Source organism: Dermacentor albipictus, chromosome 4 (genome assembly GCF_038994185.2).
Source record: "Dermacentor albipictus isolate Rhodes 1998 colony chromosome 4, USDA_Dalb.pri_finalv2, whole genome shotgun sequence".
Taxonomy (NCBI): domain Eukaryota; kingdom Metazoa; phylum Arthropoda; class Arachnida; order Ixodida; family Ixodidae; genus Dermacentor; species Dermacentor albipictus.
The window spans coordinates 114340670-114365134 of record NC_091824.1 but is presented as its reverse complement, the minus strand read 5'-3'; the positions used below and the strand labels follow the sequence as shown (position 1 = coordinate 114365134).

The 24465-nt window shown below is 45.8% G+C and overlaps 1 protein-coding gene across 3 annotated transcripts in view; it reads right to left on the bottom strand.

Annotated features, from left to right (window-relative positions):
• LOC139059301 (solute carrier organic anion transporter family member 4A1-like) overlaps positions 1-24465 on the bottom strand; it is a 155772-nt gene that overhangs the window by 81366 nt on the left and 49941 nt on the right. The window lies entirely within an intron of this gene.

The following is a 24465-nucleotide window of genomic DNA, read 5'->3' as shown; positions in this document are numbered from 1 at the left end:
CTGCACTTCAGTGTCACTCAGAACTCACTGTGCTATTTCGGGACCTTAAGCTAATTTAAATTCAAGTGGTTCGAGTGAAGCAGTACATTGGCACGTAAATTAGGGCCGATAACTTTAAACGCTTCGGCAGACGACGCCAGCTCCCACCTCCGGCTTTCCCTGAATACTGTGTTCGTATGTACAATCGCTTCTGGTTGCCTTCTGTTGTTGCCTTCTGGTTGCCTTGCTTCCACGTACCGTAGCGCCGAGCAATGTCATGATTCTTGAACAGGTGCCCACGCTTCTTTCTTAAGAGCTTCAGTGGCAGATTTCAAAACACAGAAGAGAGAGACAGAAGTAAGGGGAGCGACAGGGAGGTTGACCAGATGGGAAGATCCGGTTTGCTACCCTACGCTGAGGAGAGAAACACAGAAGAAAGACAGAGAGGTAGAGCTGAGTTAGTGGGCTATAAGCGATGGTACATAGCATTAGGAACAAAATTAGAAACATAGTAGCATTGTGAAAGTGACCTTTCCTTAATGTTACTCCGTTGGAGAGACAATGAGTGCAAGCAGCAGTAGCTACACGGGTATTTACAAAATTTTTGTGGTATTCAGTCCACCACTTTCACTCTCATATCTTCTGAGGCGTCCAGTCCAGTGCATCTAGTCGAGCACGGTTTCTTAAGCCCAGCGCCAGCCCTAGACAGTAGTACATCTGCTCGACTTGGTCGGCGCTGTAGCAAGCACGTGAGCTTGCAAGTGTTTGCGATGTATTATTAAAGAACAGAAAATAATTTTGAGTTTACGTTGCGAAGACGCCTTGCAGCTTTCTGTGACACCGTAATGGGATCTGTCTCTGGTAGTTCGACGTCCTCTCTTCCAAGAATACCATGTCAGCCGGAATTGACTGCCCAGGCGTTCGACAAAAGATTCAATATCCTAGAACCATATTCCTCCTTTCCTGTTTCCCCTTCTCGCTACCATCACACGAAATCAAAAGTTGTCACGGACACAATGAGACTTATCGTGATGCTGCGCTCCGTTTCCTTCCATTACACATGTTTTCTCGCTACCCTTCCATTCTCTTTTGCCTGTTACTTTCTTTGAGCCAAGAGGAATGCATGCGGCACGTCGTGTCCGATGTACAGGGAGACTCCTTTGAGTTAGTTCAGAGAACTCCAAACCAGCGGATACGCCATTGTGAATCACTCGTACATACCAGGCACAAGCTGCCTCTTAGGCGAACATATGTGCTCTTGTTCAACATTCAAGAGATATCTAGATCTGAAATAAACAACGACAATTACATATCCGACTACGTTTGTCGAGGCTAACTGGTGCATGTACGGCTCGAAGAAGGCTAAAAAAACTCGGACATTTTGCGGGGCAACGTTGGGTCGGGTGTGGACGGGGGCTTACTTGAGATCGGGAGGGGAGGGGGGGGGGGAGGGTCCCAAACCAAAAAACCAGCGGTTCACTAGCAAACCAAAACAGCTATTCATTCATAAAAAGGAGACAACAGCCAAGCCCACTACCATAACTTATGACGCTATTCAGACGTCGTTTCGTGGCGAACCTATTCTGTCATCATGGTGAAACTGGCGTTGACATAACTGAAGAGGCCAGATGCACGAACGATTGAAAGGCCTGTTTTTACTGTGATGTAGACTGAGTTGTCGCGAAAGGGCGTGATGACGCTGCTGAAATGTATGTCGTTACGCCAGTAATGCTTGTCGTCACGACAGAGCTCTGCTCATGAATATACGATAAGAATATGTGCTGTGGCGACAGGAACTTTCTTCTCATTTTCAAGCACAAGTTAACCCTCCTTGCTTTATACTTTAAGTCAGTTTGCGTCATCTTAATAATTTATAGTTTAACGCGACCTGAGAGTGTTCAACCGGTACAGTATGACTATTTATTGCGCTCGCGAACGATTACCGTGGCATCTATGCTCTGGGCTAACGTCATCCGGTCACTTCCAAAGATTCAGTGAATTATGCCAAACATATATTAAATTGAGCAAAGGAAGCGTCATCGAGTGCCAGGACCTTAACCTCGGGAATATTCAGCGTCAAGTTTCCGCTTCGGTTTTCTATAACGAGTATCTCGGTTGTCATCATGACAAGACATAAAGGAAAGCTGCATTTGTCATCTATATTGTTGAAACCGAAGAAATATTTGTAAAGCCTGGGCCTTATACAGAATAACGTACTTTTGTTTTGTGTGTGCCTGCGCTGTGGTATCATCTCCTCGTGTTGTTCTTTTTTTTTCGCCTGATTGAAAGCTTGCAACTGGCCTATAATGTATGGTGTTGGCAGCGTATAATGGGTCTCATAAACTTTTTCTAACATTACGTCGCCTAGTCAGTGACGTAGCTTTTTCCCCTTTTTGTTCCCTACGCGCAATACAAGACGAGTTTGTGAGAAACTTTGTCTATCCTCGCAGGCTACACGGCTCCAAGCATCACTTTGCCTCAGACGAGCTTGAATTTGATAGGGCGATGACGTCGCCATTATGTCTGCGTCCATGTTTGGCTTAGCGAATACGCGATCTTTTTCGTGCGGTATAGCTAACTATGCAGAACATCAGTGCCTTTATCATTTATCATATATATTTAAGTCTAGCAAAGTGGTTATTTGTAGAGTAGTTTCTGTGAAGGTGAGATTCTGGAGCTTTACGCACCAAAACCATAATCTGCATATACGCAGCATATGACGTCTTTATTATAACATTTACTGAGCTCTACAATCAAGCCTTCCTTACCATAGAATTCAAAAAGTGTAAAAAAGCCAGAAAGCCATGGATAAATGCCGACTTCTAAAAAGAATTAGAGAACGTGACAGACTATTTGCCTCTTTCATCAGAACAAAAAACATGGACTGTTTGACTCAATACAAACAAATTCGTAATACATTAAGCTCTGATATTAAAAAAGCCAGGACTAGTTATTACGAACATGAATTTACTGATATCTGCAACAACCCTAAACAAGTATGGAATACAGTAAACAAGCTAATGTCCAACAACAAAAGAGACGGCATCTCTGAACTCGTTATAAATGGAGTGCCTTACACAGGGGCGTCGCTTGCTGACAAACTTAATGAGCACTTTCTTATATCAGGGGCTTCAAGTAAATCTCAGGCAAGTAATTTTGAATTTACAACGTATATCCAGTCCAACGTCCAAAACTCAATCTTCATGTTCGCAACTACAGAATTAGAAATCTGCACAGTAATCAAAAACCTAAAAAAAAACCAGTGCATGTGGTGCTGATGACATTAAAGTTCAACCTATAAAATCCATCAGTCATATGATTAGTCAGCCACTTACGCATATATGTAACCTGATTTTGAGTACCGGAATATTTCCAGATAAATTAAAAATTGCAAAAATCTCTGTCATACACAAGGGAGGTAATAGAAATGACATAAATAATTATAGGCCAATTTCAGTCCTACCAATCCTCTCGAAAGTAGTTGAACAAGTTATAAACATCAGGCTACTAAACTTCTGTAAGCGAAACGATATCATCGCCGAGCAGCAATACGCATTCCAGAAAGAGAAATCTACTGAAGTGGCGCTAATAAAAATTAAGGACAAGATAATAGACAGCTTTGAGCAGAAAATATATACAATAGGTGTTTTTCTATACTTTAATAATGCATTCGAGTCCATTAGGCACCCTATTTTACTGTACAAGTTACATAAATATGGTATTAGAGGAACGGCTCTCGCATTAATAAAGAATTACCTCTCAAATCGCCACCAGTACACGTATATTACGAATGCAAAATCCAGCTTAGGTCAGATACATTATGGAGTTTCACCAGGATCAACCCTTGGGCCGCTGTTATTTCTACTTTATATAAGTGATATAATTAACGTACCCTCTACACCAGAAATAATAATGTACGCTGATGATACCAGTGTATTCTTCTGCGGACAAGACCTAGAAGTCCTCCAAGTAGAAACAAATGTATGGCTGGAAAATTTGTCCACGTGGCTCCACGGTAATGAACTAGAGGTTAACACTAAAAAAACTAAGTACATTATATTCCGTGCTCGTAACAAGTGTATAAATCAAGAAATACTTATCCAATTTCGCGATGAATCTATCGAACGTGTAGCAACACAAATTTCTTGGTGTCATATTTCACGAGCATCTTGACTGGTCATCTCACATTGAAAAAGTTCGCACTGGTATATCTAGGTCCATTGGTATCATGTATAAAATAAAGAATCTTTTGCCTATCTGGCTAAAGAATCAACTGTACTATACACTGGTACATTCGCGTTTCCACTATTGTCTTCTTGTCTGGGGCACAGCACCTAAAACACGCATAGAAAACATATATTTATTACAAAAGAAATTTTCGCGCCTAATAGATAATGTACCATACCTTAGCCACACTGCCCCATTGTTTAGAAAACATCAGCTGCTTACACTGTGAAATGTTATAAACAAAAAGATAACGTTAGCTAGTTACCTACAAATGCATTCCGATCCCACGGCTTTTTTTCATCAGTATCTAACGAGAACACACACCTACAACATCCGGCAGATATGTTACAATAAGGAAAAAATACGTACGAACTACGGCACCAAGAAACTTAGCTACAGAATTTCCAGTTTTTTAAAGGATCACCATCCTGCTGTAAACATTATCCAGGAAAGTAAATCATTCAACGCTTTCAAAAATAACATCACTATGTATCTATTGTCACTGAAGGCATGACCACTCCTTTTGTTTTGTTTTTTCTGTTGTATCCTACAGCATTTTTCCCAATTGTACATCAATGTTCAATATGAAGTTACTCCCGTTTCAATGTTACCAACCACCCTGTATTTCCACCTCTTTTAGTGTTTATTTTCTGCGCTGAATGTCTTGTGCTCTCGAATGGGAGCAAGAAGGGCGCAGACTCCTTGTCAGGCATCCACTTGCCTTTTGGTCTGCGCCCTAGGCAACTGTACCAAACGTTGTCTGAATAAACTCTGACTCTTTGATATTGACACGTAAACTTGTTTATCTTTTTCGGGTGAGTGCTTTTCACGTTGTAACAAATGTTATCGCTCAGCGCAGGATGCGCCTGCTTGTATCGGAAGTTTCTGGAATGTTATCGATGGTTCTATCCGCTTTCTGTTATCACCGAGCTTTGCGTAATGTGATGGTATGTATGCGCGACGCAAATGGTGCAGAACTTTCTGGCTAACAAGCGGGCACCAGCGATTTCTCTGGAATGTTCGATACCTCGTGTATAAAAGCCGACGCGCTTGACCGGCAGATCTGCAGATCTGCACTGAAGTAAACAGTGCAGAAACTACCTGGAATTATGACGCGAGCAGCATAAGAGCAATTGAACGTGAGGGCGTCTGAATTTCGAGGGGCAGAAAAAGCAGGAAAGACGCAGAGAGTAAAACTACACAAGCAATCAACTCAACCAAGCAACAAACGACCAGAAAGCCACCACCACCGCAACAGCGAAAGCCCTGAATGCTGTTAATTAAGGGGAACTTAGACATCTGCAAACATGAGAAAGAGTTCTGTGGGTTTCCGCAGAACTCTTACGTCAAAGCCCCGTATGCCGTCTTCACCAGTCGATGACTACAAGGTTGTATTCTACCCGCAAGCAGGCCTCGAACTTGCGAAGTGGAACAAAGTCGCCATTATGCACGCTATCGGAAGAGCCAGCGTTTTCCCGCAGCAAGACTTCGGCGAAAAAGTGTGCATTCCAGTGCAGACAATCGAGAACCTGATTATTGCAAGCACAGCTGACTGGTAAGTCGCCAAGAAACTAGAAAATATCAGCAGAATACAACTTGGTGGCACATCTTTGCTGTAAAAGGCAGCACGAGGACCCTGGGAAATGTATCCAGCGGTGTAACAAGCGGACTCTTGCCTGGCACGAGTGAGGAAGAACTCAAAGCAAGTCTTCGCGCCCCAGCAAGGTACACGGTCCTCCACGCCCGTATGCTTGGGCAATCGTCCGCGGCCGTGATCTTTTTCCGAGGACTGCACGTTCTTCATTACGTCCGCTTCCAGAATCTCTACTTTCGATGCCAACCCTACCGCAAGTCGGTGCAATACTACAGGACCTGTGGCAACACCGGACACCGCCAAAATGTCTGCCCAAGACTTTTGCCAGCCTTCTGCTCTAAATGTGGCAAAACCGATCAGCTACTCGACCACGAGTGCAAACCCGCATGTAAGATATGCGGAGAAGTGCATGAAACCGCAAGCAAATATTGCAAGAAAAGACTGAAACCCAACCCACCGCCATTCAGCATACGACAGCAACGCATGGACAGGCTCAAAGTGAGATAAAGCCCCTAGAGCTCAGGCGGCGAAGAATTCTCGGAAATATGGAGCTCAACCGCGAGCTTGAGCAGCAGTGCTGGCAGCCCCCGCAAACGAAGTAGATCGAGAGATATACTCCTATCGCCTTCCCGATCACGGTCACGCTCGCGCTCACCCAAACGCGTGGGCCACTCGGATGTGGTAAGCAGATAGACTAGATCGAGAACCACGAGCACCTCCAAATTGTTGTCGGCCGAAACTGCGGCACTTGAGGCTCTCGAAAATAGGGTGCAAATTCAACAAAACACGTTGCATAATCAAAACAGAGAACTACAAAGTCAGTAGGCACTCATCGACAAGCTGATCCAATGCCAACAGAAACAGAAAGGCAACATAAACAGGCTACTACAGAAGTGCGAGGAGCAAAGGGATCTCATTAACAAGCTGCAACAGAGATGTACGAAAGTCCAAGAGAACATTGTACAGCCGTGATCCTCCCCTTCTCAATGCAGATGTGGAATCCATACTTGACGCAAGATTCCAAATCCTCTATGAAATTCTCATGAAAAGTACCAACGCCACAATTAAGAAAATCCAACAGGTTGCAATAGCAAATTTCGCCGCAAGTATAGCTAATAAGATTATTCCACTAGACGCCAAGGTCGATGGACTTGCAGCGCAGCAAAACAATTTCATAGCCCCCGTGAAGAAGACCTACGTAACAAAACAGCATCTCAACGCGTCATTAAATGGTATTCGCCCGACAGAAAGCGGGCGCGTGCAAACGGCCGGAGTACTAATCGTTCAGTTTCACATAAGCACGAGCACCGGCAAGAAACAGAACCAACTGAAGATGGCGGTCCCTAATCACAGGACTAGAAATACGCTCTCGACTCTCCGCATATGGCAGCGGAACGGAATGGACGTGACAGAAGCTAAACAGAACATTAAAGAAACGAATCACCCTCCACACCGAGCAAGCACAGCCATATGCGGAGAGATTAGGAAAACAGGATTGGCACGCATTTTGCGACAAACTCCAGGGAACCCTGAGCACAAAAATAACGTGGCATCTCCTGCACGCCCTTCTCGACAACTTGCCTATGAAGACGCAGCAGCGACATCACCTCTGTAGGCTTATGCACAACCACGCCGGATCGGAAGAGAACCTCCTACGATCCGGTGGAGAAGGTTCTGTTCCGATCTTACCGTATCCCGTTCAACAGCGATCTGCTGCGGAGAAGATCGCTGTTGGTCTTCAACATCGCCATGATCAAACTACCCAGCCTCCTCCCCGTCGTACCATACCTACGACATACTTTTTATGCAGATGATATCGCGTTAAGGACAAGGGCCTCAAGCAGTGGAATGCAAGAAACATACCTACAGGAAGCAGTAGATACCGTTGAGAGCTACTTGCAAAAATGCTGCCTCCGTTGTGCTCCCGAAAAGTCAGAACACCTCGTTCTCAAGTAAAGAAAGAGATGCTGACCACCCGGCTACGGTGAATCAGATCTCAACGTCACGCTCAATGAAACGTCCATCCCTAAAGGGGAAACCCTACAAGTTCTAGGGCTAAACATCCACAAAGACGGATCTGAGACGGCCACCCTTCCGCCTCTACATCGAACGCTATCACAGCTCATGCATCTCGTTAGGAGAGTTGCAAGCCATAGAAGCGGACCTAGATAAGACACGCTACGCGCGTTGCACGCACTCCTCACCACCAGTCGAATAACATACGGCATGCTCTACCTCGTGCTGAAGAATGCAGAGGTAGAAAAACTTAACATTCAAATATGCCAAGCCATAGAAATTGCCCTGGGGCTACCATCTACGGCTTGAGACTTCTCAAGACGGGCGTACACAACACCTGGCAAAGACTACCTGAAGCTCATAAAACCAGTCGATTCGAACGACTGAAGCTTACACTCACCGGAAAATCAGTGCTGCAACGGCTGAGGTATACGGTGAAACCTTTATAGCCACCATGGACCGAAAAGAAAGAATCCCTGTGCATAGACCAATTCCACGCAACACGCACCCCACGTGCCACAACGAAAGAAGACAAGCCCTAGTGGATGCCCTACGGCGAATACACAGGCAAGATCCGGACGTCAGATACACTGACGCAGCCAAATACCGGCGAAAGAACGCTTACGCCCTGAGCCTCGTAGATCTCAAAGCAGCGAGCTAGCGTATGCCACAGACCACGCACAAAACCCTGAGACTGCAGAAGAGGTGGCGATCTCCCAGCAACTACTACTAGCATGGACACAGCTGTCGTCTTTTGCAATTCTGAAGCAGCTGTCAGGATCTGCGCTAATGGTCGCGTGTCGACAGAAGCGCTAAAGAAATTGAAGCACCGCAGCACTCCGAACACCTACACGAGCGTGGCGTGGGTTCCAGGGCACGAGGTGCTGGAGGGGAACGAAGCGGCACACGCCACGGCCCCAGATCACACCTACCAGGCCAACCTTTCTTATTCTCGAGGTGCCCAGTCTGCGTCAGCGCGGAATGAGACCGTACCCATCGCCTAGTCAGCGATACTTCAACATGACAGGCTGGAACGCAGGATGCACCCACCACCCAAAGCTCAACAAAGAAGAAAGTACCACACTCAGGAGACTACAGAGTAAGACTTACACCAGCGGAATACCCATGCACAGACTCTACCCAACACTACAATGATACCACTGCACAATGTGCGGGGTACCGGACACCTTGGCGCAACTGCTCCTCGAGTATCCATGGCATCTAAACATAGACGCCTTCACTGAAAGACTAAAACGCCAGACAAGAAAGCAAAGACCTCATCGAAATGTGGGTGGTCAACCTTCTTCCAGAGGACCTGAAACAACAACGACGCCTCGTCGCCAGGGCCAAGGAGGCAGTGAAGGCCAGAGGGCTCATGGAATGAGGAGTCCTAGTAGAACCGGGGCTTACCCCGGTATACTGTTTCGAAAATGAACGTTTATTCCTCCGACTTTATAAATATTTCTTCTTCACTGTTTAGAAAGCACCTCTCTGTTGTCATTACTGTAAGAAATATCTGATTACATGGAACAGCTTACACTGCAGGTTTTATTCCTGCGGCAGTAAGCCAAACATCCATCTCGGCTTACACAGTCTCACATTCCTCATTAAGGGCTGCCATAATTTCATACGCTGAATCTATAGCGCCCAATTTTCTAATGGCGTGATTGCGCGTCTTCACGAATAGCAATTTTCTTTCGTCTGCCACTTAATTGGCACTGACGACGGCAACAAATAAAGATGCCAAAGAAAGTAAAGTTGAGATTATCTATAGTTTTATTTGAGAGTTTGAAGCAGGCCTAAGATTAGCCTTCTCCTAAAGGTTCACGTACTACCAGACGCTTTTGGGGAAAAGGATATCCCACATCCACCAACGTGGCATTGGGTGACGCTGGCTAATACTCCTCAGCGTTAATTATGTACACATACATAAATACCCTATGTTGTCGACGTGCGAAGAGCCGCCGCCGTAGCACAGCGGTTAGAGCAACGCACTCGTAATGAGGAGGTTGGGAGTATGGTTGCCACAGGCGGCGAGTTTTTAAAGCGAAATTTTTACTGGCCGCTAACTTGCGATTTCGCCGTGGCCATGCTCCGACGAGGCACATGACGTCACACCACGTTCCTCGTCACACCACGTTCCTCGTCGTTACGTTCGCCTCCGCTTGCTTCGCCAGCTGCGTCGCATACCTGATAACATGTCAAAGGATTGAAAAGGGGAGCTCGCATGCGCCGCAACCACAGTTGAGGCGGCAGAATGGACGGCGACAATTCTGATAAGCCGGAGAAGGCCTGGAATCGACATCGGAACGAGATGAAGAGAAAACGAATCTCCCAGGAAGCAGACGAACAGCGCGCCGAACAACTGACTAAACGCCGCAACATAGCTAGACAACCAGACTAACCTGGACTTGCAATCAAGGTTAACCAATGCTAGCCATGCTATGCCTTAACTTTCGCTACGTATATCCTCGCATAGCTGAGCTAAGCCACTGCCAATTTTTTTTTCCTCGTTCCCTTTAATTTTTTCTCTAACTTACTAACTTATCATTTCCACACTTCAATGTAACCACATTTATTTCCTGTACACCTTCCTTCGCTTCATTATCTTTTGGCTTATTATGGTTGTGACAAACAAAAATCGGGCCCCTCGGTTCCCTTTCTTGTCGTTTATAATTGGTGCTTGGCCCATAAGGCAAGCCACTTACGTCACACTTTCTCGCAGCTGTCTTCTTAGCTTAAAGGGACGCTAAAGTACCACCAGGAACCAGGGCCCGTATTCACACGCAAAAAAATAACGCTTCTTAAGCTAGAATTGCTCATAAGAGGAAATTCAGTCAATCATGATGCTGGACATATCATTAGCGAATGCGACCGACAACGAAAACGAACAAGCAGCGTAGGGTATTCAGCCCCGGGGTCCGTTATTACCTTTATCGAAGGACCCTATTAGCAAACTAAATCAGCGTACAGTGGTGAAGTATTCTTTGAAAAGTTCACTTTCGTTCATTTAGTGGCGAAGGGTTGATTACTGGCGTACTGAGCGAAGACCAAACATCGTTTAATTTTTTTGTATTTTTTCTCTTCTTTTTTTAATTTTCGCCCCCAAACCTCAGCGCTACGTGTGTGCAACGTGGCAAATTTCAAAGTATTTTCTTACAATTTGGTTGTTTCTTAAGCATGAGAAGGCTTCTTGAAATTTCAAAAAACGGAGCCTACTTTACTGTAAGAGTAACCATCCCAGTATTGTAGAAGTGTAATTTGCTTATATAGTGGAATTTAACATTTCCCTTTAGTGTGCCTTACTTCCCCACTCCTTTAACTGGCTTTGTTTGCCAAGTAGGGTTTTCTTTAGTAGTTCCGTTGTCTCCAATTTATGCTTACTATTTTCCTTTTCTTCTGGCCATCAAGAAGAAATGGAGTCGATTTCACAGAGCCATTTGCATTTTCCAGCCACCTTCGCTAATGTGATGCCTGATTGGGTGGAATTTTCTCTAACGAACTATTTTATTGTAAGAGGTTTGTGAGAATACCGCCCTGCTGCTTTGAAAGTTTCTTTGTAATGTCGCGTTGCTTAGACTGCTGTGTAGTTGGATGCCTGTAACATACATAACTAGTATTTATGTATATTATATCGTCTATACGTGTTGAATTCGCTACGTTTTCAAACGAGATAGCGGCGTTCTTTAAGTGTCAGACGGCACAGTGGCACTTTGCGTTCAATACCATGCATGTAAAGAACGTACATTTAACATATATAGAAAGTACACCTGCACTTCTATGCAATCACCAACCTAAACACTACGGGTTGAACATGCTGATATCAAGAGATAATCAGAAATCTTCCGAGTTCTCCTACTTGAAAAAATAAGAAATCTTCATTGCGTAGTCAGAGGAGCGCGTACAAAACACTACCTTATTACTACTCAAGGCAAATAAAAAAAGAAAGCTAGGCTGCAGAAGAAAAAATAATGGCCTGTCGTCCCGATTGCATTGGGATACGACCGCGCAGGAAAAGCAGGGTGCAGCATACAGGACAACAACAGATAGTAAGAGAGAGAATAGAAAGGGCGAAGCAAAGTCCTGTCATTATAGTAGTCGGTGACGTCTTAAGAAATTAATGGCCTGTCTTCGATAGCTTCTGGGTTGGCAGCGAAGAGGAAAAGGACATTTCGTATGTAAGCGATTGACTTTCGCAACACGAAGAGACTTCTTTACTCCGCTTTCGGTGATCGCTGCCCTCTCTAGCCGCCCAGTGAGGCGTAATCGAATTAATGTCTGCGCATGCTTTGAGAAGAGCCATCTTGTCTCAACAACTACCGCCCTTTAAGTCTTTCTATATGTTTTAACGTGGAATTCCATTGTGTTCCGCGATTTTCTCATCGATGGCTACCGTTATACCTCTTTACTGAGTCGTGGTGGGCCGGATGCTTCAGGCGATTATCGTCGTGCGAATAAAATGCCAACATTTAAAGAAAAGTCGCTTCCTCGTGGAAACTGCTCTGGCATATCACATTGGACGAAGATGAAACGGTCGCATAGCGTGCAAATATGGTCCGAAATTCGCAAGTACAAATTCGCGCCCATTCGAGGTGCGCCCGAACATTCGTTCACGTCCAGGGTGAACGTGGCGCAACGTTCAGTGGTTACAACAGAGAGAGAAAGAGACAGAGAGTTTGGAAAGCGATAGAGGGGCTATTTTTCTGCAACCCTTTAGGAGCATGACTCAGCGCCTAAAAAGAAAATTCCTGCGATGGAAGGATTCCAACACATTACCTCCAGCTCTCAACTTCAAGCTCGTAGACAGGCGCCAGCGCCTCTCCTTCCCCTAGTGGACAGCGGTTCCACCATGTACCTGGTCGCCGGCACCATGAAATGCTCGCGATGCCCGCGATCTTTGCCAAATTCCTCCTCGCACCTTCGTCGTTTCGCGATGGTTCGGCCATCGTGTAGCCAAGGAGCTTGGTACTAATGCGTGGTGAACTGCCACAGCAGCGAAAAAAAAATGCCTGCGGGTGCTTGTCAAGCTCAACAGTTTCCCGAGTAAAGGACATGGATAACCGCCGTCCACAAAATCAAGTAAATCGAAATTGCAAAAGCTTGCCCTTTTACTTCATGCTTGCTATTATTCGCGGCTACGTTGTTGCTTCGCCTTGTAGCTCAGTCATGACAGTTTGCTGGTGACGACGACATTATTGCTGCACGTATACTTTGACGGACTTTCAACGACGCTTCGAGCGTCGGCTGATTTGCGCGTGCGACGCACACTGTGCTTCCTGGAGTTTGTTTGAGATTGCACATTTCATTGGTAACATCTCTGTATGCTAGCAAGTTGCATGCAGGTAAACGCTTTAGCATAGGCGAATGATTGGCTAGCCCATCTGTGAAAAGAATGCGGACCATACTGTGTCGCGTCTTGACCCTGCGAGTTGGGTTGCGACAGGAAGGCGGCGGCAATTCTAATCGGTATGGCTCTCGGTCGTTCATTAATACCGGTGCAGCGTGGGCACTTTCGAACGCGATCAAGACCGATACGGATCAATTTTTTTTTCACTCGCGATTAAGAATGGTAGCTGTTGCACGGTGAAATAATTCGGATCGACCTGGTCGAGCTCAGTCAACGCTACGGTGCAGACAACAGCCAACGATCCCGGTGTACTGAATCCGGATAGTGCGAAATCGTGCCGGAAAGTGCCTGTGTATACCAGTGGGTTTAAGCTGAAATATTCTGGCCACTCTGTGAACATAAGGAAGTATTTTTAATATCTGTAAACATAAAAAAAGGTAAATTTCTCCTGAGATGACCTTCAAGCAACTAGCTTATTTCCTGACACGTGGAGCCCCTTCAGCTCAATGACATCAAGACTGAACCGCCTGCGTTACCAATGACCTAGTTCCACCACTTCTCTTTTATTTTTTCTATATTATTTTTTGGCGGCAGTGTTCCTTTAGGAGTGAGGAACAGAAGCCTACATGTCTGGTGGACACGCCGTGTCTTGGAAGTGTACCGCGCAGACCGGCTGTAACACGCGCGCGAATGAGCGCTTTTATTGCGCCCGAGATGTCTGTGGCCTAAATCTCTGGGTATACCGTCGTGCCGTGTCTGGGCCTTGCCAAGGCCACGTTTATAGCACGCAAATATTCCCCATAGGGACCCGTACATGGCGCCCGGGGCCCGACAGTTTCGCCGTCCTCTGGGGATCTCAGCTGCATTAGCAGGGCGCCGGCATTTGATTGTTGTTTACCGCCGCGACGTCCTCGCTAGAGCGAAGAAGGCAGAACGGACTAATGCTGTTATGTTTGGGCTCCAGAGTGCGCTGCTGTGGTGTGGCCGCTGCGAGAAGCAGACGTCTGGTATACCGCGGTTTCCTCTTTCCACTCGGAGCGTTTTTTTTTATTTCGACTTCATGAAACTAGTTATACGAAACATAACATTCACAGTGCATGCATTTTATCCTAAAATCTTCTCGGACATTCTGTTAAGGGCTATTTCCCCCGAGGTCGTGTCCGTGTGTAGACACAAACCTCCGAATACGTGGGCCGATCACGAAGATAGGGCAATGGTGGGCCGACCCGTGGCGGAGGTGAAGCAGGCGTTAATTAAGCACTCCACATACGTTCGCCCATCCCGAAAATAGTGCAATACCGGGTCAACCCGTGGCAGAGGTGAAGCAGGCGTTAGGCGCTCCCGATACGTGCGCTGATCCCGAAGATAGTGCAAAGCCGCGCTGACCCACGGCGGAGGTGCACTTCGCACTTAAGGGGCCCACATACACAGCTTCGCTCGTCATCCTTCTTCACGATGTGGAAGCGAACTGAGTTTTTATCTTTTTTTTGTTGACTGACGGTTTTTATTACGGATACGCATAGTAACATGTGATTTAAATGGCCGGAAATCGCCAGCACGGGATCTTTCGGCAGCAGCAAGAGGAGTAGTGTTTCACAAATAACTGGAAAAAAGGTACTCTGATATCCAACCAATCGGAAATAGGAAATTGCCGCCGTCAGGTATACGTATATATAAAACAGACTGTAGAAGACCCTTTCTCTAAGTTGTGAATGACACTAGCCTTGGAAGATCCAGATTAGGGAGCAAGCGCAAACAAGACTTACTTGCAGGCTGCCTGATCCAGACAGCTGCGGGACAAGTACGAAGGGAACGACTCGAAACCATGGACACGTCGTAATCTGTAAATATAGAAGCCTACACATTGTGCCTACCACGTGATGCGTTCTAATCAAAAAGCTATCTTTTTTAAAACTTCATTGTCTCTAATGCACATTTCTCCAAAACTAAGAAAGCTTCTGCTAACTTATACAGCCATCACGCGTGTGTTCTGCCTAATTTTGTGCATTTGGCCTCGATCTTAATGTCGCCGCTTAGGAGGGCAATTGAACCTGCCACCTGAGTAGCAGAACTTAATTTTGTGGCCGTCACAACGGTAGAAGGAACTCATCTTATTCCCCTTCAGTCATTGTGCCCGCATTTGCGTACACAACCTGTTTGCGCCACATCTTCCCAATGGCTGCAAGGAACGAACCACGGACATTGACCTTCGAGTAAATTGGATACTCTGCTTACATAATGCAACTTCGTTCTGCTTCAGAGTGCAACGTATGACTACGATCGATCACTTCGCCGAAGGCACTGCCCTGTTTGGCGTATATTCGGAGCTCCTTGTTACGCCAGTGACGGCGCAAGGTTAATATTAGTTGCAGTCACTTTTCTATACGGTGTATGTCTGTGTCTAACTCTGGCCATTTTCATGGTCCAATCCCGAAACAAACCGCAGCCTGAAAATCTGAGTGTATCCCGAAAGCAGTGTAGCCCGGCGATCTCTCGACTCTCCTCACGTGAGGGGTTACGCAACAGAGTGACGGGCACAGTGACTCCGCCTTCAGCACGTGATGGAGCGCTATATCACGCTCGCGCCGGGGAATCGGCAGTATACATGGCGGGAGCCGCAGGGAATAAGCCCGGTGCAAGAAATTGCTGACTGAAGCGAACATTGAAGAGCGGAAGAAGAAACATGCAGAGTGTGCCAGAAGACGCTATGCATGCACTCAAAACAAGTAAGAAGACGATTCAATCGGTAGCTGCTCTAGTAAACCATTTATCAGTGCGCGCTTGTCATGCAGTGGGCCCATTGCTTGGCTCCTTCAGTTCAATGCGACGGCTGAAGCGGGAAAAGGCGGTATGAATGCATTAGCTAAGCTTATTTTTCGTGTAGATTTGAGCACGCGCTGTTGACAAGGTCACAGGGGAAACAAGAACACCAACACAAGCGGTGAAATTTACCAGAAAATGAATGCGCACCAACTCGCCCGACCTTTCACTGTGCTTACCTAAACTCGGTTTTATTTCTCTGCTATATTGCTGTTGACAGCCACTAATTCTTGTCCCCCTAAAGCCTTCTATGCGGAATAACAATTGACCTCGTTTGGTCGATTGAACAAGGAGCGTTTTCGCCTTCCTACTGAACCCTCTTCTGTCCGCCAAATACGAATTTACACAACTGGAAAAGTGATACTATTTTATTGGTTTTAGTTGTTATGCGAGGAAGCTCCTGCATTGGTTTCTCTCTTAGCAACCATGGTGCTCTCTTACTCATTCCCTTCTGCCGCCGTAGGTGAGGTGTCTACCATTGTGTACGCGCGACAAAGCGATATGCTTGTGCAACATCAAGTTCAGGTGAATGCTAATATAAATGAAAGGAAGCATGCAGGACCATATGATTGATGGACGCCATATTAAACACAATAGACTTAACATGCATAATTAGAATACTTCGTTCGAATCATTCTCTCACGGACAAGTGAAAAGCTTATTCGTTACGCGGTATGCGTATGCGGCGCTAAATCATAGTCGTAGCTGAAGCCGCGATCGCTGACCTTCAGTGCGGTCCACTGCGCACAGTACTTGCAAAGTTGTCCTTTATGGTCGGCGTCACTGAAAACTTTCTACGACCCTGTACAGCACATTGGCATAACTTCAGCCGGTGTGTTCCGCGAGAGCACCAACAAATTGAGGGTCGCCATTCAGGTGTTCCATTTAGCAGTAGACCGCACAGTACATTCGGTGCTGATAGCCATTTACACTTCTTCTTTCGTCCATCCAGATTCATTTTTGGCGTGGTGACATGGAACTACAGTGTGCAAGCGAACCGTAACTGAACTGAAAGCAGGAGCTGAGCCGTTATTTTCAGTCCAACCGGAACCAAACCGAACCGCTATGTTTTCCGCCATTCTGGAACCGAACCTGAAGCGGAACTTCTGGGAGAAACCCTTCCGAACAATTTTAGCCAAGGTTCAGCCCAGGGTCGTTTCTTTCTTTAAATTCTACGACAGTGCAGGCAGCAGCACTCACAAGAGTAGACGGCGTTTCTTGTGTCTCGCAGTGTTACCACGGGAACAGACATGTGGCTCACCACAGCGATCCCATTGTCTGACTCAACCGTAGGCATTGTAGGCGCTTACTCTGTAGACCAGTTAGAACCCGTTAATAAGTATGGCACAGTTATTTGGTCGGTAACAACTTTATTTATAGTCCTGCAGAGCTTTCGCCGACGGGGCCTTAGGTCTCCCACGTGGGGACGTCGAGGTGTTGCCTCGCCGCTGCCTCGCGGGCCTGCTGGACGGCCCAGAGTTGGTCACCAAGGCTGGGGCTGCGCAAGGCAGTGGCCCACCGCGGCGGAAGGGTTCCGTAGTTAGCACCGTGCGGGTTTTTGTTACACTCCCAGCGCATGTTAGTTAAAGTGGCTATATCAGTGTGGCAGACCTCGCATATATTCGTTGGGCACGTGCCGGGGTAGAGCCTGTGGTATTGTGCCTGGTTAGGGTACGTGAGCATCTGCAGTTGTCTGAGGGCCACCGCCTGCGCCCTATCCAGCTTGTCGCTGGGCGGAGAAAAGGTTCGGCGAGCCAGGCAGAGGGCCTTGGTAATTTCGTTGTAGCTGGTCAAGCAGTCTTTGGTGCTGTCCCACGGACGACGATCGCCGGCGCTGTTCGCGAGCCCGCGCGCCTTGGCGTGTGCCATCTCGTTTCAGTTGCAATAAGTATTCGACACTTCTCCCATGTGCGCCGGGAACCACTGGATTCTGGTTTGAAAATCTACTTCGTGCTGGACTTGTCGATTGCTCAGGACTCGGGCCGCTCTTCGTGAGATCCATCCTTTGGCGAAGTTTCTGACCGCTTCTCGCAAGTCGCAGGGAACAATGGTGCATGTCGGATCCGTGAGGCCGAGTGCCACCACTGCGAAATTAAATATGCGGTTTTACATGCCAAAAGCACGATCTGATTATGAGGCTCGCCGTAGTGGGGGACTCCGGAGATTTGGACTACCTGGGGTTCTTTAACGTACACCTAAACCTACGTACACGGGTGTTCTCGCATTTCGCCTCCATCGAAATGCGCCCGCCGTGGCCAGGATTCGATCCTGCGACCTCGTGCTTAGCAGCGCAACACCATACAACACGGCATGTTTATAATTCACACCTCAGAAGTGTAGTAGCTGCGAACTTCGCGACTGCTGGTTTTACATTTTTTATCATCCCAGTTTATGCACCGCCTCATTCTCCAATCGAACCATATTGCTCGAGGAAATTCAAGTTTACGTCACTCACGTGATGCACAGATTTGTAATCACTGCCGATGACTCAAGTGCGAAACAAACTTTAGGATCCCGTTCACGGACGTACGGGGTGGTGCACAGTCGTAACAATTCTTGTCCGCCAGTGATCTCGTAGTACTTAATACCTCTCGGTTCCAACCTACATTTCAATCGTACGTTGCTTGCAGCTGGACGGATGACAAGTTAGCATCGTTTGCTCTCGCCTTCTACGGTTATGAATGGCTCGTTACAGATTCAACAACCCTGGCCACGAAAACATTCTATTCTTACTTGCCTGTCAAAACAAGCAGCAACTAAAATGCCTTACAAAATTTGGAGCACAATATTTTTTTTTCACAAACAAACGACATTTTTCATTTTCATATTTATTTATTTATTAACTGCCAAATTTGACGGCTATACGGTTGCATTGTTTTTGCAGCAACGCCTAATCGACCACCCTCATATCATAATGGCTTATTATAAGAATTACATTTTTCTCAGAAGCTCTCAATGAATTCTAAATTCCCGGTGAAACTAGCGCCTATACGCTATTGATTTACTCCATCCTAAACAATTTGTAGTCGCGCATGAAAATTAACAGCGCAACGTTTATACATAGTATATGCAAAGCAGACACACACAAGCGCTGAGTGCGTGTGTAACCTCGCCTTATACGCGATCCAAAAAACACTCGAAGAAATTAACGATGTAAAGCTTTGCTGATCTCTCTTTATTACAACTGGGCTTTCTACAGAGTTAGGCATTCGACCAGTATTACAGATTCTCGTAGCTACCCTAAAAACTTTTAGCAGTTAATACACTATTTCCTTCAACACTGTTCATCGAATACTGTCGAGCCATGCCTTCGACCGGAAGTCCTGAGGGCTCACAATAACTCCCCAACTATGAAATATTATGATTCATAGTCTTTAAGCCTCCCCTTCCCACCCGATGTGTCAACACAGGCATACGTCCGAGACAAGTGGTTGTCATTTTCGCGACCAATCGCTGAGATACGGCACATATTCCTAGAGGGGAGGGGGGGGGGGGGGGGTCAGCGCAACCCGGACGAAGGACGAAAGGAAGTCTACGACACGAGCGCAGCGTCGCGCACTCTTATCGTGCACCTCCTTTTGTCCTTCGTCCGGGTCGCGCTGGCCACCCCTAGGAATATGTTCAGTCACCAAATGTCCCGGCTTGCAGCGTTAATTCAGACATAAAGAGGCAAGGGCACGCGAGGTACTCTTATCTCCGGCTGGGCGCGTCGTGAAAAAGTCGCCGTCAGCACACACTAGAAAAATCGTGCTTCCTATATTTTCCCAACAGCCACGCCTATACTTCTACCTAATGTCGCAACCCCACTTCTCGTTCAAATCCTGACACCTTCAAATGTAAACTAAACCAAGAATCCTCGGCGTCACCTTTATTCAAACCTTTCCTGAACATCCAAACTGCCTCCGAACAAAATCAATAAATTTAGTAACATCTTGTTTTAATGAATACCTCGGTATCCCCAGTGGACGTGCGCCTTTTACAAGTATATCACATGGCTCATCTGTTTAGTGGTTCCGATCTCTAAGTTCACTTCAAAACTAATCTTTACACAACACGCACTCCTACTCAGCATCGCAGGTGCGTTCCGCACTATTCGTGCGGAATGCATCGTTGAGTCGTCAGCACCCGTCCTGTCACCTCTCTCGCACTGTCTTGTTTTCGTGCTCGGTTTGTAGCTATGAACATGTACCAAATCACTCTGCAGTCCATTCTTCTATATTACATGCTCTGTTATAAATAGCTGCCTTCCTTCATCAAAATTAAAGTAACACGTAAAACACGGGTAGGTAACAGTAGATTGAGTATTTAGTTAATTTTCTACTTTATAGAGAACTAGCACGGGAATTTTCAAGAAACCAATGAATGAGAGCATTTGGGGGAAGGGTAACGTGGTAAAGAGTTTCATAGGCACACAGAGGGCACCACCAAGCACACTGAATGTACAAATTCCGACCCCTAGACACAACTGTAATGGCCCATCATTCTTGTGATAATGTTTTCTAAAGTTTATGTCAGTGTGAAACAAAACGTTGTGCTGTAGTTTTGCACAGCTTAGTAGTCAAGAGGACTTCTATGCTTCTCGAAAAGCACCGCGTGTTTTTCAATTGAGTCCGCGCGAACGGGGTTTTCTTTTTTTTCTCTTTTCTTTTTCAAACCCGTTTGAACCCAAATGAAACTGCCCAGGATGCTCCAAACCGGTTCGAACCGTTGTTATTTTCTCTATTATTTATCTTAACCAGAACTTAACCGAAAAGTGTGAGCAACCCGAGCCGAACTCCAAAATATTTCGGTTAGACACCCTGCATTTACATGCAGTAAACATTAAACCGGATCCTGCCACTACGGTGCCCTTCACTCGCTGTGTACAGTGTTCATACAAAAGGACCCGTCAAGTACGGTTTTCTTGCTCTATTTCGCTGAATGTAACTGGCGTACCTACGTACCAGATATGCATTCCGCATAATTATGAGAGAAAAAAACTTTTTGCCGCTTCTTTCGCCAATCACCGCTGATTTCTTATATAAAACAATGACTCAAAGTACATTAATATCGGCAGATATCTAATATGAATGTCAGTCGATAAAGTGGATACTTGTTTGAGTTGGTGATATCCATCATAACCGGCCAGTCCAACAAGGACACACAATGACTGTTAAAATGAAAGAATGGACCCGAACGCAGAGCTCGCCTGCGTTCATTCCGCCGTCTTTCAGTCGCTGTGACGTGACAGCATGCGAAATGATGGGTCGGAACCACAACACAGGAAAGAGCGGCACTTGCAACTGAGTTTGACGCTCAATCCCGTCTTGTGGAGCGTTTAACATCACTTCGCGTCAAGTCACAGCCTTACAGCCGTCAAATAACTATAGCCCAACAAGAAGGCGTAATCCGTCTTTCATTCCCTGTGTGTCCTCGTGCTCCGGCTGGCTCCAATACATGTCAGCACGGCGCGCGCTGAAGAGACACTAAAGAGAAACACCAAGGCCACTTTACACTGTTAAAGTTTCCCTTTTAAAGATCTATTTTAGTCAGTTTCGAGGTGCTAAGTTTTCTATTAGAAGACAAAATGAACGTCACAGTTCGATTCCTCAACTTTGACGCCAAAACCCCAGCGCAGATACGCGAGTGTGCCGTCGCAGACTACCGAAGTATTTTTGCGTATTTGTGTCATTGTGGCTCAGTAAACGTTGTAGATTCTTGCCAAGTTCAATCTTTGGCTGTTTTAAAATACAATGTTGTGCATAATTAACCGATGAAAGAACGACTTGGGCCTGAGCATATGGCGTCAGGGTTCATGACGTCATGGCCGGCTGGTGGCAGCGCCGTCGCCTCTCTTTCTTTTCCGACTCTTTGTTTAGCTTAACAATTCTTTCGTCTCAATAAGTGTCTGTTCTAGCATTCAAGAAACATAATTTACTAATACAGTTCGATTTCTTTTCTTTTTAGTGTCCCTTTATTTTGTCTTCTTTCTTTAAATATTACTTTTCTTTTCCCATCAGCATTCATTCCCTTTCTCTTTAAGAGAAAGCAATAGCTGGGGACCAACTCTGATTTCCCAGTTCAAGTGCAGGTAAAACCCACAAATGCTTTTTCGAGATAGCTGGACCGATTCGAATGAAGCTTGTTACATATGAGAAAGTTAAAGTCTAGTGACTACGGTAGCCAAAATTGTGATTTAGGCCGGTCATATTTCACAGATTCACGAAAATTGATAAGCTTTAAAAAACTGAAGCATTAACTTTAAAATTCTGTAACCACGCAGCAAAAACAGATATCATAGTTCTGCAGACTTCATATGTTAGAGCATGAAAATGTGGCAAATATAGTATATTAATTTACAGCGTACTAAAAAAATCTGTTTTTACGAGGCTTTTGCAGATGTTCTATCTCAAATTAGTGATACATTTCACTCGGTGCCTACCATATGTATTTTGTGAATTTCATTTTTCACTTCATGGGTGAATTTTACAGAATGTCATGTTTCTTTTTTCATTTTTAAGTTACAGAGCTGTCTACATTATACATTTTCTTTTTGTGCGTGTGCGGGATGTAATTAAATAGATTCAAAACATTTCCTTAAGAAATAGCAGGAATAATAATAAATATGCTCCCTACAGCCAATAAATCTATTTTTGTTTTCAATTTCAACAAAGCTAATCAATATCGGTACAGTGCTTGCTAAGGAATACGATTTCTGCGTTCCCGTGCATTTGCATAGGAACTACCATGAGCTAAAGCTTCCTCTTATGTTACCGCCTGTTCGCTTGTTTTCTACTTTAACCTGGGCCTGTAAAACCTTCTCGAGCACTCAAAAGTTGTTGTACAACTCGCTCTGTATCTTTTTTTCTAGAAGTCAATATTTACCTCAATGTACTTTATTGCTGCATTCGCGACAATAAAGCACGTCTATTAGTGGCTGCTATTTGTGGAATTCAGCAGCCATCGGACAGAATCCTCGTCGAGTGAGCTTTTGTTATCCATTGCCTTTCAGCCCCCTGCGAGGAGCTTATATGTTATGAAAATAAACGGCGGCAATGTGAAGTGGAGGCAGCACACAAGCTTCTATTTTTATATCAGTTTCCCGCCGAAGGCCGTTTTTCCTCCAAGCTCCTCGTCAAAAATGTACCGTAGATTCCGTAATTAAATATGTGTTCTGTACAATTTGAATGGAGGCTACGTGGAGTGCTCATCAATTTCATGGTAATACAAGAAATACATAATGTTTACGACAAGCGTTATAAGAATGTTTCAGTAGGTCTGCATTGTTCAAACAAGTTACGGTCTGTGATGCAGTTCATTAAACCTCTCAGTGCCGGGTTTTCTTTTCTCGAATATTACGAAACAAAACGAAAATTCATTTCCGGCTATTCAGAAGAGACAAAAAATTATGATACGGATAATGGCAAATGCACTCTTATTGTGGTCTTCATATTTCTATTTTCGTTTCCTATTCCGAATGCCTAGTCTCGTTCTGACACTTCCGCTTCGGTATAGAGCCACTGCGTCAGGGTAACAAAAAAAGCTGCTTTGACAGATGGCAGAAACGCGCAAGGGTGGTCCTTGCATTTCGGCTCGAACATTTGAACGGATAATCGCCGCAGTACATCGCGGGGCACAAAGTCCCGAACCCACCCCTTCGATCGTAACCCGCCGTGGTTCCTCAGTGGCTATGGTGTTAGGCTGCTGAGCACGAGGTCGCGGGATCGAATCCCGGCTACGGCGGCCGCATTTCGATGGGGGCGAAATGCGAAAACACCCGTGTACTTAGATTTAGGTGCACATTAAAGAACCCCAGGTGGTCGGAATTTCCGGAGTCCTCCACTACGGCGTGCCTCATAATCAGGAAGGGGTTTTGGCACGTAAAACCCCGTAATTTCTTTTTTTTCCTTCGATCGTCGGACAGGCGCTCCGCGTGACTCAACTACGCTCACTGAGCTGCGCGTTCCGAAACGCCACTAGCAATAACCGTGACTGAGGCAACCTTAGGGAGATAAGAAAATATGCTTCCAGAAATATGCAACAGATGGCGGAACTGCTTCGGAGTTCGCCAACTTCGTGTCACTGCGCGCATCTATCTGACTGTAGAGAGTGGAGCATCAGTGGCGAAAGAAAGGGTAAACGCGTATAACAGGTCCATTAGAGCAAGCATATCGAGCACTTAGCATAGCGACCCTACACCACAAGCTTGGAAAGTGATTCCTACCTTTGTATGTAAGGCTGATCACTTTCTCTCGCTCTCGAATTCCGATCGTAAGTTGCAAATGGCGCCGCAACTAGAGTTTCGAGCACCGCTTACGAGAACATTGCAAGGTGATAAAGCACAACCTGTGGCGTTTCGCCTACCTTCTAGTCGTCCTGTAGATGAAATAGCGCGAGGAAGGTAACTTACCTTTCCTAAAAGACACGTCGGTTGAAAATATTTTACCCGCCGTGGTGGCGTCGCGGCTTTGGCGTTGCCACTGCTGTAAGTTCGAGGTTACGG